This window comes from Centroberyx gerrardi, chromosome 4 (assembly GCF_048128805.1).
Source record: "Centroberyx gerrardi isolate f3 chromosome 4, fCenGer3.hap1.cur.20231027, whole genome shotgun sequence".
NCBI classification, from domain to species: Eukaryota; Metazoa; Chordata; class Actinopteri; order Beryciformes; family Berycidae; genus Centroberyx; species Centroberyx gerrardi.
Window position 1 is genome coordinate 34,122,383 of NC_136000.1, and position 12,922 is coordinate 34,135,304.

The window sequence follows — 12,922 nt, forward strand, 5'->3', positions numbered from 1 at the left end:
CACTGTGCTAGCGCTAGCTAGTGAGACAGGATGAGAGAGTGCACTGACATCAGTTTACAGACTGACAGCCCATCCCCCTTCTCTCTCTATATATATTTTCGGGGTTACAGGGAGCAGATAGTACCAGATATAACCATAATCAGGTGTTACATTGCACACTATGTAGCTAAGTCATAATTGATATAACCTCAACTTGTTATCTATACAGCAAGCATTACAACATTTTTGAAGTTTACAAACCTACATTTGATTGATATAATTGATTTCTATTAAGACAGGAACTTGATTATATTCTATAACAGCATATATCTAATTCTAAGAACAATTAAATAAAAACATTTTTTTTTTAAATCTTGATTTGTTGCACTACCCAGTACTCCTTCAAAGAAGTACCATGTTTCACCACCACACATGACCTTGGATGAGTTATTTGCATCACTGCTGGCAGAATTTGAGAATGAAGATGATCACAAACAAAGATGATGATGAGGACAAGGACTATGTGCCTGAGAATGGGTTGAATGATGACGATTACAACGATGAAGATGATGAAGATAATTCTGCTGCCAACACCAACAGCACCACTATTAATTTTCAAGAGGACCAAGCTCAAAATCACCAAGGGAGAGAAAATCCACAGATGGGGAAGCCATGTGGCCCAATGTGCAGGAAAAAATGCTAGAATAAAATAACAGAAGACAGAAGAGAAGAGGTGTTTAGCACATACTGGAAGATGTCATACATGGAAAAAAGCGTTCATTTTCCACATGGTCTCACAGGGTGACACAAAACGCCACACTTCAGCTATTCCCAGCAGATGAAAAAAAAATCCCTTGTGTACCATTACACTGATGACCTTGGCCAGTCACAAGATGTTTGCAAAACATTCTTCTTGACCACTCTTGGCTACCATCCAAAAAATGACAGACTGATCAGTACTGTGATAGGAAACACCACCCCATCAAGCCTGACACCACCCCAAGAAAGGAGAGGAAAACATGCACCAAACAACAGACTCAATCTGGCCCCAATACATGAACATATTGAATCCTTTAACCCTACTGTCAGCCATTACCGAAAAGAGCATGCCCCAAATCGTAGGTACCTGCCCGGTGACATCACTGTTCAAAAGATGTTCATGTACTATAAAGAGGAAAAGGACGTTCACAAATGCTCCTATGAGACATATCGTAAAGCAGTCAAGGAATGTAACATCAGTTTCACCAAGCTGGGTGAGGAGCAATGTGAACAGTGTCTGCAGCACAACATACATTTGAAGGCAGAGCATCAGAACACGAGCCAAGGAGATGACCCCAGTCAAGACTGTGCTGTGTGCAAAAAGTGGGAGGAGCACAAGGGTAGAGCAGATAGAGAAAAGCATCACTACAGGGCAGATGTAGAGAGAGAGGAAACAGCTGACCATCCGCAGTGTCGATCTTCAAAAGGTCATAATGCTGCCCCGCATGCCAGGGGTGAAAACGGCAGTGTTTACAAAACGCATTGCTGCCTTTCACGAAACCTTCGCCACTGTCGATAAAAAGTCAGCAACCAAAAAGAAGAGCATCTCTGTCATCTGGCATGAGGGTGTCGCTGGGAGAAAGGCAGAGGAGGTGGCATCTGCTTATGCCACTGCTCTTCAGAGGGTTGTGACACAAGTTATTTACTGACTGGACAACTGCACTGCCCAGAATAAGAACTGGTGCCTGCTGACAACCCTGGTCAGTGTAGTAAATGACCCAGCTGTAGCGCTGAATCAGAATCAGAATCAGAATCAGAATCAGGTTTATTGCCAAGTAAAGTTCACAATACAAGGAATTTGCCTTGGTATGTAGGTGCATACAATAAACATGGAGAAAAATAGGAAGTAGAAGTAAAAAAGCACAACAAGTACTGTAAGTCAAAGTCAAGAATATAAATATATAAAAAAACAAAAAGAGATATTTACAATACAGAATGTGAAGAAAAATATAATAAAAAGAAACATGTGCAATATATCTGCCATTGAAGTGACATGGAAAATGGGAAAGCTGTACAGTTAGTGCAGGGATGTGCAAAATATTGGCCAGAGGAATGTTTACTGTACAGAATGTATAAATGAACGCATTGAGTCAGATGTGGAGACTGTACGTTACTGTAGCGTGTAGTGCCTATGGGGGGAGGGGGCAAGAGTCCGTGTCAGTGGGGGTCCCGGGCCTTGTTGATGAGGCCAGCTGCAGACGGGAAGAAGCTGTTCTTATGGCGTGAGGTTTTGGTCCTGATGGACCGCAGCCTCCTGCCAGAGGGGAGTTTTTCAAAGAGTTTGTGTCCAGGGTGGGAGGGGTCGTCCACAATCTTTCCTGCTCGCCTCAGGGTCCTGGAGGCGTACAGGTCCTGGAGAGATGGCAGATTGCAGCCAATCACCTTTTCAGCGGAGCGAATGATACGCTGCAGTCTGCTCTTGTCCTTGGCAGTATCAGCAGCGTACCAGATGGTGATGGAGGAGGTGAGGATGGACTCAACGATGGAGGTGTAGAAGTGCGCCATCATCGTCTTTGGCAGGTTGAACTTCCTCAGCTGCCGCAGGAAGTACATCCTCTGTTGTGCTTTCTTGGTGAGGGAGCTGATGTTCAGCTCCCACTTGAGGTCCTGGTTGATGATGGTGCCCAGGAAGCGGACGGACTCCACAGTGTCGACTGGGGAGTCTTTCAGGGTGATGGGGGTGAGTGGGGCCGGGTTCTTCCTGAAGTCCACAACCATCTCCACTGTCTTTACAGCGTTGAGCTCTAAGTTGTTCAGTCTGCACCAGGACACCAGGCAGTCGATCTCCCGCCTGTAGGCTGACTCATCCCCACCAGAGATGAGCCCAATGAGGGTGGTGTCGTCCGCGAACTTCAAGAGCTTGACAGACTGGTGACTGGAGGTGCAGCTGTTGGTGTACAGGGAGAAGAGTAGAGGGGAAAGAACGCAGCCTTGAGGGGAACCGGTGCTGATGGTCCGGGAGTCAGAGACGTGTTTTCCCAGCTTCACGTGCTGCTTCCTGTCCGACAGGAAGTCTGTGATCCACCTGCAGGTGGAGTCAGGCACACTCAGCTGGGAGAGCTTGTCCTGTAGCAGAGCCGGGATGATCGTGTTAAAGGCAGAGCTGAAGTCCACAAACAGGATCCTGGCGTAGGTTCCTGAGGAGTCCAGGTGCTGGAGGATGAAGTGGAGGGCCATGTTTACTGCATCGTCTACAGACCTGTTGGCTCTGTAGGTGAACTGCAGGGGGTCCAGGAGTGGGTCAGTGATGTTTTTGAGGTGTGACAGCACAAGGCGCTCAAATGACTTCATCACCACAGATGTCAGGGCGACGGGTCTGTAGTCATTAAGTCCTGTGGTCCTTGGCTTTTTGGGGACGGTGATGATGGTGGAGGTCTTGAAGCAGGCTGGTATGTGGCATGTCTCCAGTGGGGTGTTGAAAATGTCTGTGAACACCGGAGACAGCTGATCAGCACAATGCTTCAGGGTGGATGGAGAGACAGAGTCTGGCCCGGCTGCTTTGCGGGGGTTCTGTCTCTTGAAAAGCCTGTTAACGTCCCTCTCCAGGATGGAGAGAGTCGTCACTGTGGTAGGGGGGGAGGGGGGCTCTGAGGTGGGCAGCTGTGGAGAGGTGTCAGGACTGTCCCATTGTCTTTCAAAGCGGCAGTAAAACTCATTCAGGTCGTTGGCCAGGCGCAAGTCGTTAGCAGAGTGGGGGGCTCTAGGTTTGTAGTTGGTGATCTGTCTGAGCCCTTTCCAGACAGAAGCAGAGTCGTTGGCTGAGAACTGGTGTTGGAGTTTCTCAGAGTACAGTCGTTTAGCTTCTCTCACCGCCTTGCTAAACCTGTACTTTGACTCTTTGAACCTGTCTCTGTCCCCACTCCTGAACGCTTCTTCCTTCTCCGACCTTAGCTATCTGAGTTTGGCTGTGAACCAGGGTTTGTCGTTGTTGTACCTCACCGTGGTACGTGATGATACACAGCTGTCCTCACAGAAGCTGATGTATGACGTCACAGCCTCTGTGTACTCGTCCAGACTGTTGGTAGCAGTCCTGAAAACCTCCCAGTCAGTGCAGTCCAAGCACGCCTGAAGATCCTCCACAGCTTCACTGGTCCACTTTTTTGATGTCCTCACCACAGGTTTGCAGAGTTTTAATTTCTGCCTGTATGCAGGAATCAGGTGGATCATGACGTGGTCAGAGTGTCCCAATGCAGCGCGGGGGACAGCGTGATAGGCACTGCTTACTGTGGTGTAACAGTGATCCAGAATCTTCTCCTCTCTGGTCGGGCATTTTATAAACTGTCTGTATTTGGGGAGATCATGGGTGAGATTTCCTTTGTTAAAGTCACCGATGACAATAACTAAGGAATCCGGGTTTGTCCGCTCCACACACAGTATCTGGTCGGCGAGCGTGCGCTGTGCCTCCTGCACGTTGGCCTGCGGTGGAATGTAAACACAGACAAAAATGAATGAAACAAACTCACGAGGGGAGTAGAAGGGTTTACAGTTGATGAAAAATGATTCCAGATCAGGAGAACAGTGCTGTAGAATCACTGACACATCCTTACACCATCCGCTGTTTGTATAAAAACAGATACCTCCACCTTTCGTCTTGCCGGAAAGTTCCTTGTGGCGATCCACTCTGAAGAGTTGGAATCCCGCCAGCTGTAGCGCAGAGTCCGGTATCGATCCACACAGCCACGTCTCCGTGAAGCACAGAACGGAAGATGAAGAAAAGTCTCTGTTCTTCCCCAACAGTAGCTGGAGTTCGTCCAGTTTGTTTCCCAGTGAACGCACGTTAGAGAGAAATATTCCCGGTAACCCGCGTTTTCCTCTCCTCCGGCGTTTCACTGTGTTCACAAAGGTGAGTGCACCTTTGACCAGAATGTCCAGTAATTCCACAGATGGGGCGATGAAAGTGGGAAATAAATCCTCAGAGGTTGAATCCCTGATGTTCATGAGCTCTTTTCTGGTGAAAGAGCTCCTGGTGCTGTAGCAAAACACTGAATTTACGAACAAAACAAGACAAAACAATGCGCACCAACACACCAAGGCAGCCATCCGCGGCACCATCATAGTGACATGAATGAGGTGACCCTCAAATACTTTGAGCCAGGCACGCATTCATGTCCGCAGACAGTTTCCATCATGGTGTGGAATTAGAAATGAAGAAGCACCCTGGGGGAGCTGTCTTGGATTTTGAGGATTTCAGAAATGTAGTGACCTCCTCCAACTCTGGAAAAGTTGATGTGGTGGAGCTGAAGAGCGAGAACATCCTGGCATGGAGAGGGGGCCACTCCATGACTAAGCTGAAGATGATACCACATCTGGCAGACATGGCAGAGATCCAGTTTAGAAGGGGTTCCAGAAAAATGTACGTGAAACTGTCACATGACGAGGAGGAATTCATGGAGCTGGACTTCCTCATGAAAAAAACTGTTCTTGGCTTCCCAGCAAGGCTGAGACCTGGAGACAAGGGAGTGGAGAGTCAAAAGAAGGCCGACATCCTGTCCAAGCTCTGCCCCATGATGCCCCCAGACCGCCAGATCTTTTGGAAAAACTTGTCTGAGGAGGAATAAACAGTTTGGCCATCTCCATTGCCATTGAGATCTCAAATGTAATCATATTTTTTGCTTGTGGTTCTATGTTTTTAATTGTTGCATAAATTGTCAGCATTGAGACTCTGAGTCTGTAATGATTTTATTCAAAATCATTTTTTGAATATGCCATGTTCTTGTATGAATTGTCTATCTGAAAAGCTGATCTGATCTGTAAATAAATACTGCTCTAAATTAAGATAAAAAAAGACCAGTGCTCATTAATTCATTGTGTGAGAATGATGACCAAAGCAACACCAGTGAAGAAGATGGTGATGATGATGCTGACAACGATGACATCAAGTGAATATTGCAACTAAATAATACTTGAGGATTCCTTGAATTTTTCTCAATTACTTATCTATTTCAACTTTTTAAACATGCAAACAATAAAACAATTAAATACAGATAGAATGTAGTAAGAAATCAAAACAGATTAAGATTTTCTCGTGAAAAACAAGACAGGAAGAAGACACTAAGATTGTAGTTACTGCACTTCGTCTTTGCACTACCTATATATCTGTTTAAGGTAATACAAAGGTAGAGTGCAGTATCTGCATTTTTGGGGTCATAGGTCAAGTAATTGATCATGATTTTTAGCCATGAAAATTACTTAATGAATACATATTTAAGCACATTACCACTTTTCTACCTATAACACATTTGGCTGGACAGTCAAAAAACTTTGAAGCCATTTTTCTCAGTTTCATTGTTAGCGTAGTTACTGCGGTTTGGCTTTGTAGGGCAGCATAGTCCTTGAGAGCACAAACTGCTACACGATCCGATGGGTGAAGCTGTTGTATAGATGTCCAAGGGCGTCTGTCCTCACAAATGGGAATATTTCTACCCCTTTCAAACTCTTACACGAGACCAGACAGGGCTGCCCCCTCTCTCCTCTGATCTTTGCCCTGGCTCTGGAACCTCTACCATTAACCATTAGGGGCCATATCAATATTAAAGGCATAGTTTCAGGGCAAAAAGAACACAAATTACTTTTATATGCGGACAATATCTTACTGCTGTCAAGCAACCCAGAAACTACAGTGCCACAGATCTTGTCTTTGATTGGTTCCTTCTTACCTATATCAGGCTATAAAATCAATTGGTCTAAATCTGAAGCAATGCCTTTATCAAAAATATGCCCCCCAAGTATTCGTAGTAACTGGCAATTTAAATGGCTTCCATCTGGATTGGTTTATTTAGGTGTTATGATCACCCCAGGATTAGAAAACATAATGAATTTAAATTTATTACCCCTTATCCAAAAAATTGAAAGTAATCTATTAAACTGGTCAAAAATGGGTCTCTCATTGATAGGAAAGATAAATACCTTAAAGATGATGGTAGTACCCCAAATTAATTATATAACATACATGCTACCTCTGGATTTCCCTCCTCCTCTTCTTGCTAGATTTAACAGAGCCATAAACAGCTTCCTATGGGTGGGCAAGAAGCCTTCTTTCAATAAAAAGAAATTATATGCATCAGTGGAGGAGGGTGGTCTAGGATGTCCAAGAATAGATTGGTACCATTATGCCTTCTCACTCAGTCAGTTATCTAAATCAAATCTACCGGAGACCCATGCTCCTGCTTGGGTAGCAATGGAGAAAGAGCTGGTGGATCCCTTCTCGATGCAAGCTTTTCTTACCCAGACAGGAGGGGATATACCTTGTAGAAACCCGGTGCTGGCATTTTCTAGAGACAGCTGGAGAAGAGCCCATCAGATCTGTAACATGAATCCCTATTATACCAAAGGGTTGTCAATATGGTATAATAAGTCGTTGAAAATTAATAAAAAATCTATCATGTGGGAAAATTGGGTGAGAGCAGGAATAATGCTAATGAGAGACCTGTTTGATGGGAAACACTTACTCTCCTTTGAACAGCTGGTGTCTAAATATAATATACCCAGGAGAGATTTTTGGAAGTTTATTCAAATAAGGAGTTGTATTATAACAGCAGATAGAAAGAGAAACCTTGCCCCTGTTACTTGCATTCAGGATTTATGGCGATCAAGTTGGAAGCTTAGAGGGGGGACATCCAGGTTTTATAACATGCTTAGAAAACCCCAAACTATGAGGGTGTCAAGCTCACATGGGAAAAAGACCTTGGAACACCTATTCACAGGGAAGCCTGGAAGAAAGCAGTACAGTCATGGTACTCCATAGCCCGAGACATGCAGACACGTCTAATTTCATTTAAAATAATGAATAGGAATTACTGGACTCCAGCAAAAATGTCTAGGTTGGGGCTTAGGGAGGGCGATAGCTGTTGGAGATGCAACAAAGAAAGGGGTACGTTGGCCTACATGTTATATGAATGTGAAATGGTACATGACTTCTGGACAGCTATTGTTCAATGTATCAATAATATACTGAAAACAGAGTTCATTGAGGGTCCAGCATTATGCATATTGGGTATCCTGCCATTGGAGGCCAACCTATCCCTACAAGTGTGTTCCTGGGTGAAATTAGCCCTCATAATGGGAAGTAGGATAGTGCTAAGGCATTGGAAATTGAAAGAGAAAATCAGTTTCAAAGAATGGAGAGATGAATTGGCTAGGATAGCTTCTGTTGAGCAGCTTATCCATAGAGTTAATAATAGTTTAAATGTTTTCAGGAAGATCTGGGGTCCCTATTTGGAAATGATAGGTAGAGATGATTATCATGACAATTGATATTCATATACCCCTAGGGCTGGACGATAATTCAATATTGTCGTTTGTCGTCTTTCGGTGGAATCATATCATGATGATATGAAGATATCTTAATATCGTGACACACGTTTCTGCTGTCTAAATGGATGATGACAAGCAAATTTTACTTGGAAACTCTGATAAGGTGAGGTGTGGTAGAAGTGTTGTTTGAGAGTTTCAGTTTTGTTTGGCATCACACCTGGCGCTGCCATTCGGTTCAATGAGATGAACATTAATTTGATTATTTAACGTGATTTTGCATGCATGAGCCGTGTCGTGATATGTATTGATATCGAGAAAAATCCTTATGATTATGATGATATTGATTTCAGCCATATCGTCCAGCCCTATATACCCCATCCTTGGTCTCTGTACATCGTCTGTCTATGCTCAGTGAATGAATATGAGATGTAATATTGTTGTATGATAGCCTGTGTTACACACTGTCAAGAGGAATGTGCATTTTCTTTTTTTTTCTCTCTTTTCTTTAAATTTGAATATTGTTTGTAAATGTATAATGTATGTCCAAATGCTGAAAAACCAATAAAAAAAAAGTTTAATCAGAAAGAAAAAAAATACATAAACCTCTTCAAAACTGCCTACAATACTTCTCTGCCCCCACTACCTCTTCTAAAATGAACAACCCATTAATACTGTTTTCTTTCTCTCTACTTTACTGTCTTAACGCTCATGTTATTTATTTTTATTATGGTCATTTATTTATTATCATCACTTTTGTACCATTTGCTTTATATATTTTAATATTTTATTCTCTTTATCCCTTCGCTATAAAATGTCTTTGAGTACCATGTAAAGCGCTCTAGAAATAAAATGTATTATTATTATTATTTATGTTCCTATTCATCAGGGTACGAAAGAGACAGGAATGTTAGTGGTACAGTTAAGTTAAGGTTTCAGGGTGAGATGTCTTTGGGAACATCAGGGTGGCCCCCATTCCCATGCTGAGGAAAAGCAGTGAAAATTGTTGTTGTCTTTTTAGTATGCATCAATGGATTTTTAACTGGTCACGGTTTTGTTAGCCACTTCGATTATTTTTGGACCAGGAGAGACCTTTATAAAAGGGGCAATCTGCATCTTAACCCCAAGGGAACAAAAATGCTATCCTTAAACCTCATTTGCCATTTGCAAGATGTTTGACCTGTTGGGGGGATAGGTCATAACTAGCAATCTGTCCCCTGTCTCTCTCATTGAACCCCTATCCCACCCCAACCCTGTCTCCCCCACACCGATTGTTACCAGCTCCAAACCCAACGGCATTACATCAGCCTACCGCATTCCAGTGCTTATTACTAACAGGCCCTGTACGCTTGCGTTACCAGTGCATACCATTAATAGTAATAATCTACTGACTATGAATTGTTTGCCTGCTCTCCTCACAACCCCTGCAATTAATTCGGTTAAAATTGGTCTCCTAAATGTCAGATCTCATGGCAAACAAGTCTTTTATCTGTCAGGATTTTATTACGTCAAACAACCTAGATTTATTTATGATCACCGAGTCCTGGCTTAGCCAGGAAGACTATGTTCCTCTCATTGAAGCCACTCCTCCCAATTTTTCTTATTTTAACCTACCAAGGCCAATGAGACATGGGGGTGGTCTCGCCATTATTTATAAGAGTGTTTACAAATGTTCTTCTATCTCTTTTGAAATTTTCACCACCTTTGAACTTTTTAGTTTTTTAATTAATGGAACGGCCCCAGTGCTCTGTGTTTTAATTTACAGACCGCCTAAACAGAATAGTGGTTTTATTGCTGTTTTCTGAATTTTTGTCTCTTATCACTCATCGCTACGACAATATACTGATACTTGGAGATTTTAACATCCATGTCTGCTGCCCCTCCCATTCTCTCTCTACTGACTTTCTGAGTCTTATCGAGTCTTTTAATTTTGCACAGTTTGTGAAAGGGGCCAGTCACAGTATAGGTCATACTCTTGACTAAGTACTTTCATTGGGTGTAGCTCTCACTAATATTGAAACAATTGATATTTGTGTGTCCGACCATAAAGCTGTGGTCTTTAATGCCTTGTTTCACCTTCCCACTCCCAAGTCTGATGTTCCTGTTAGATCTCGTATTTTCAATTCTGAATCTGCAGAATAATCTGCAGTAAATTTTCTGAAGCCTTTTCCTCCGCATTTCATCCTAGCTTCATTGAGCAGTCACAAAGCATTTCCTCTGATGACTTGGTTGATATTTTTAATACTAAGTGCCATGCCATCCTTGACTTTATTGCCCCCTTTAAAAATAAAGGGTCCAATCGTAAGGCCCTTCCGTGGCTGAATGATTATACGCCTTCCATTAGGAAACAGTGTAGGAAAGCCAAACGCCAGTGGAAAGCAAAGAGATCCCAACATTCCCTTAACCTACTCAAAGACTCTATGGCAGAATACCAGAGAGCTGTTGAAGCTGAAAGATCTGCCTATTTTTTCTCATATTATTGCCAATAACAACCACACCTCAAGAGTTCTGTTTTCAGTGATTAATTCTGTTGTCAGCCCTCAACCCTCTCTCAACACTGAATCCTTCCCTGAACGGTGTGAGGAATTTTTGAGGTTTTCTGTCAACAAGTTAGAAAATATTAGGCATCAAATTGCTCCAGCCATCCATGACCTCTCCATTCTCCTCGATATTTCAGCCTCCTTTACTCAATTCGAACCCATCACTTTATCAGGGCTGCGGACAACCATCTCCCAAATGAAATCATCCTCCTGTCAGTTAGACACCATCCCCACTTCTTTTCTAAAGGAGGTACTCGGAATAGTTGGTCCAGTCATCCTGTCAATCATAAATAGCTCTATTACCACTGGCTTTTTCCCTTCTTCTTTCAAACAAGCCTTGGTCCAGCCCCTACTAAAGAAACCAGGCCTTGATCCCATCCTTGTCACTAATTATAGGCCCATTTCCAAATAATCCTTTTTGTCCAAGGTTTCAGAAAAGGTGGTGGCTTCACAATTAATAGCCTTCATGAATAACAAATTTCAGTCTGGTTTCAGAGCCCGCCACAGTACTGAAACTGTCCTCGTCAAAGTTACAAATGACTCCTGACTGCCGATGCTGGTGACTGCTCAATTCTGGTCCTTTTAGATTTAAGCGCAACATTCGATACGGTGGACCATACCATTTTGTTGCATTGCCTCAAAAAATGGGTTGGTCTCAGTGGCACGGCTCTTGAATTACTGCGTCCCTACCTTTCTAATAGAACTCTGTCTGTTGGGATGGGAAATGCTGCCTCTTCGCCTACTCATCTTGCATGTGGTGTTCCGCAAGGGTCAGTCCTAGACCCCCTGCTATTTTCAATCTATATGCTCCCCTTGGGTCAGGTCATTTGTAATCATAATATCTTCTTCCACTGTTATGCTGACGATACCCAGCTGTATCTCCCACTCAAGTCTTCCAATTTTAGCAGTCTAGCTTACCTTCAGGCCTGCCTAACTGACATTCAATGCTGGATGTCCCAAAACCTTCTGCAGCTGAATGCAGACAAATCAGAGATTGTCTTATTGTCCCTCCAAATCAGATAGGCCTTTTAAAGGAAAAACTTGTAACTCTATCAGCCAATGTGAAACCGGTGGCTAAGAACCTGAGTGTGTTATTTGATTCTGAACTGTGTTTTAAAGACCAAATTACAAGGATTGCAATATCGAAAATAGTATCGAAAAGTATATCGAAAATAAGGAGAAAAACGAGTTGTAAATGCCTTTGTTGCTTCCAAATTAGATTACTGCAACTCAATATATTCCAGACTCAGCCATAGCTCTCTAAATCGGCTGCAGATGGTCCAATATGCTGCTGTAAGGCTGATTACTGGTTCAAAAATATATGAACATATCACACTGATTTTAGCTGCATTTCATTGGCTTCCTGTCAGTTTTAGAATTGATTTTAAGATTTTATTGATAACCTTTAAGGCCCTACACGGTCTGGCTACCAGCTACATTTCTGAGCTCCCAACCTCATATGTGCCACAGCGTAACCTGAGATCCTCAGAGGCAGCCTTACTGGTGGTACCGAGGTCCAGGTTGGTCACAAAGGGTGATCGAGCTTTTACTATCAGAGCACTGAGGTTTTGGAATAGCCTGCCTGAGGGTCTTGGGTTAGCCAACACAGTTTCTTCTTTTAAAAACATATTTTAATAAAAAGGCCTTTTTAACATCTTAAATCTCTAACATGTAGCTATTCTATTTTTTCTGTTCACTTAGTACATTCTTTTAATCTTCTTACAGCATATTTTAAACAAAATGTCTTTTAATATCATGTTGTGTATGGCTTCTCTGGTTTCTGTATATGTATGGTTTAGTTCCTTCCCCTGATTACACTTTTACTGCTTGCTCTTACCTTTGTTTTATCCCTTATTTGCTCCTAGAAACAAACCTAGAGGAGATTGGCCCATATGATAGTTAAGCTTATTACAATGTAAGATAATTGTAGTACTGCTATACTGCGTTACAATGGCATTTAGGAAGAATGTAGGTAGGTCCCATTGTTGTGTGGCTGTTCCTGTGTTGAAAGGATGTGTTTTAATCGCTTTTGGATTCAACTGTTGGAGATTGTGTTTGCCTTGTGAGCTCCCGGCGGTACACTGTAAAAGCAAATAGTATACCTTACTAGAAAT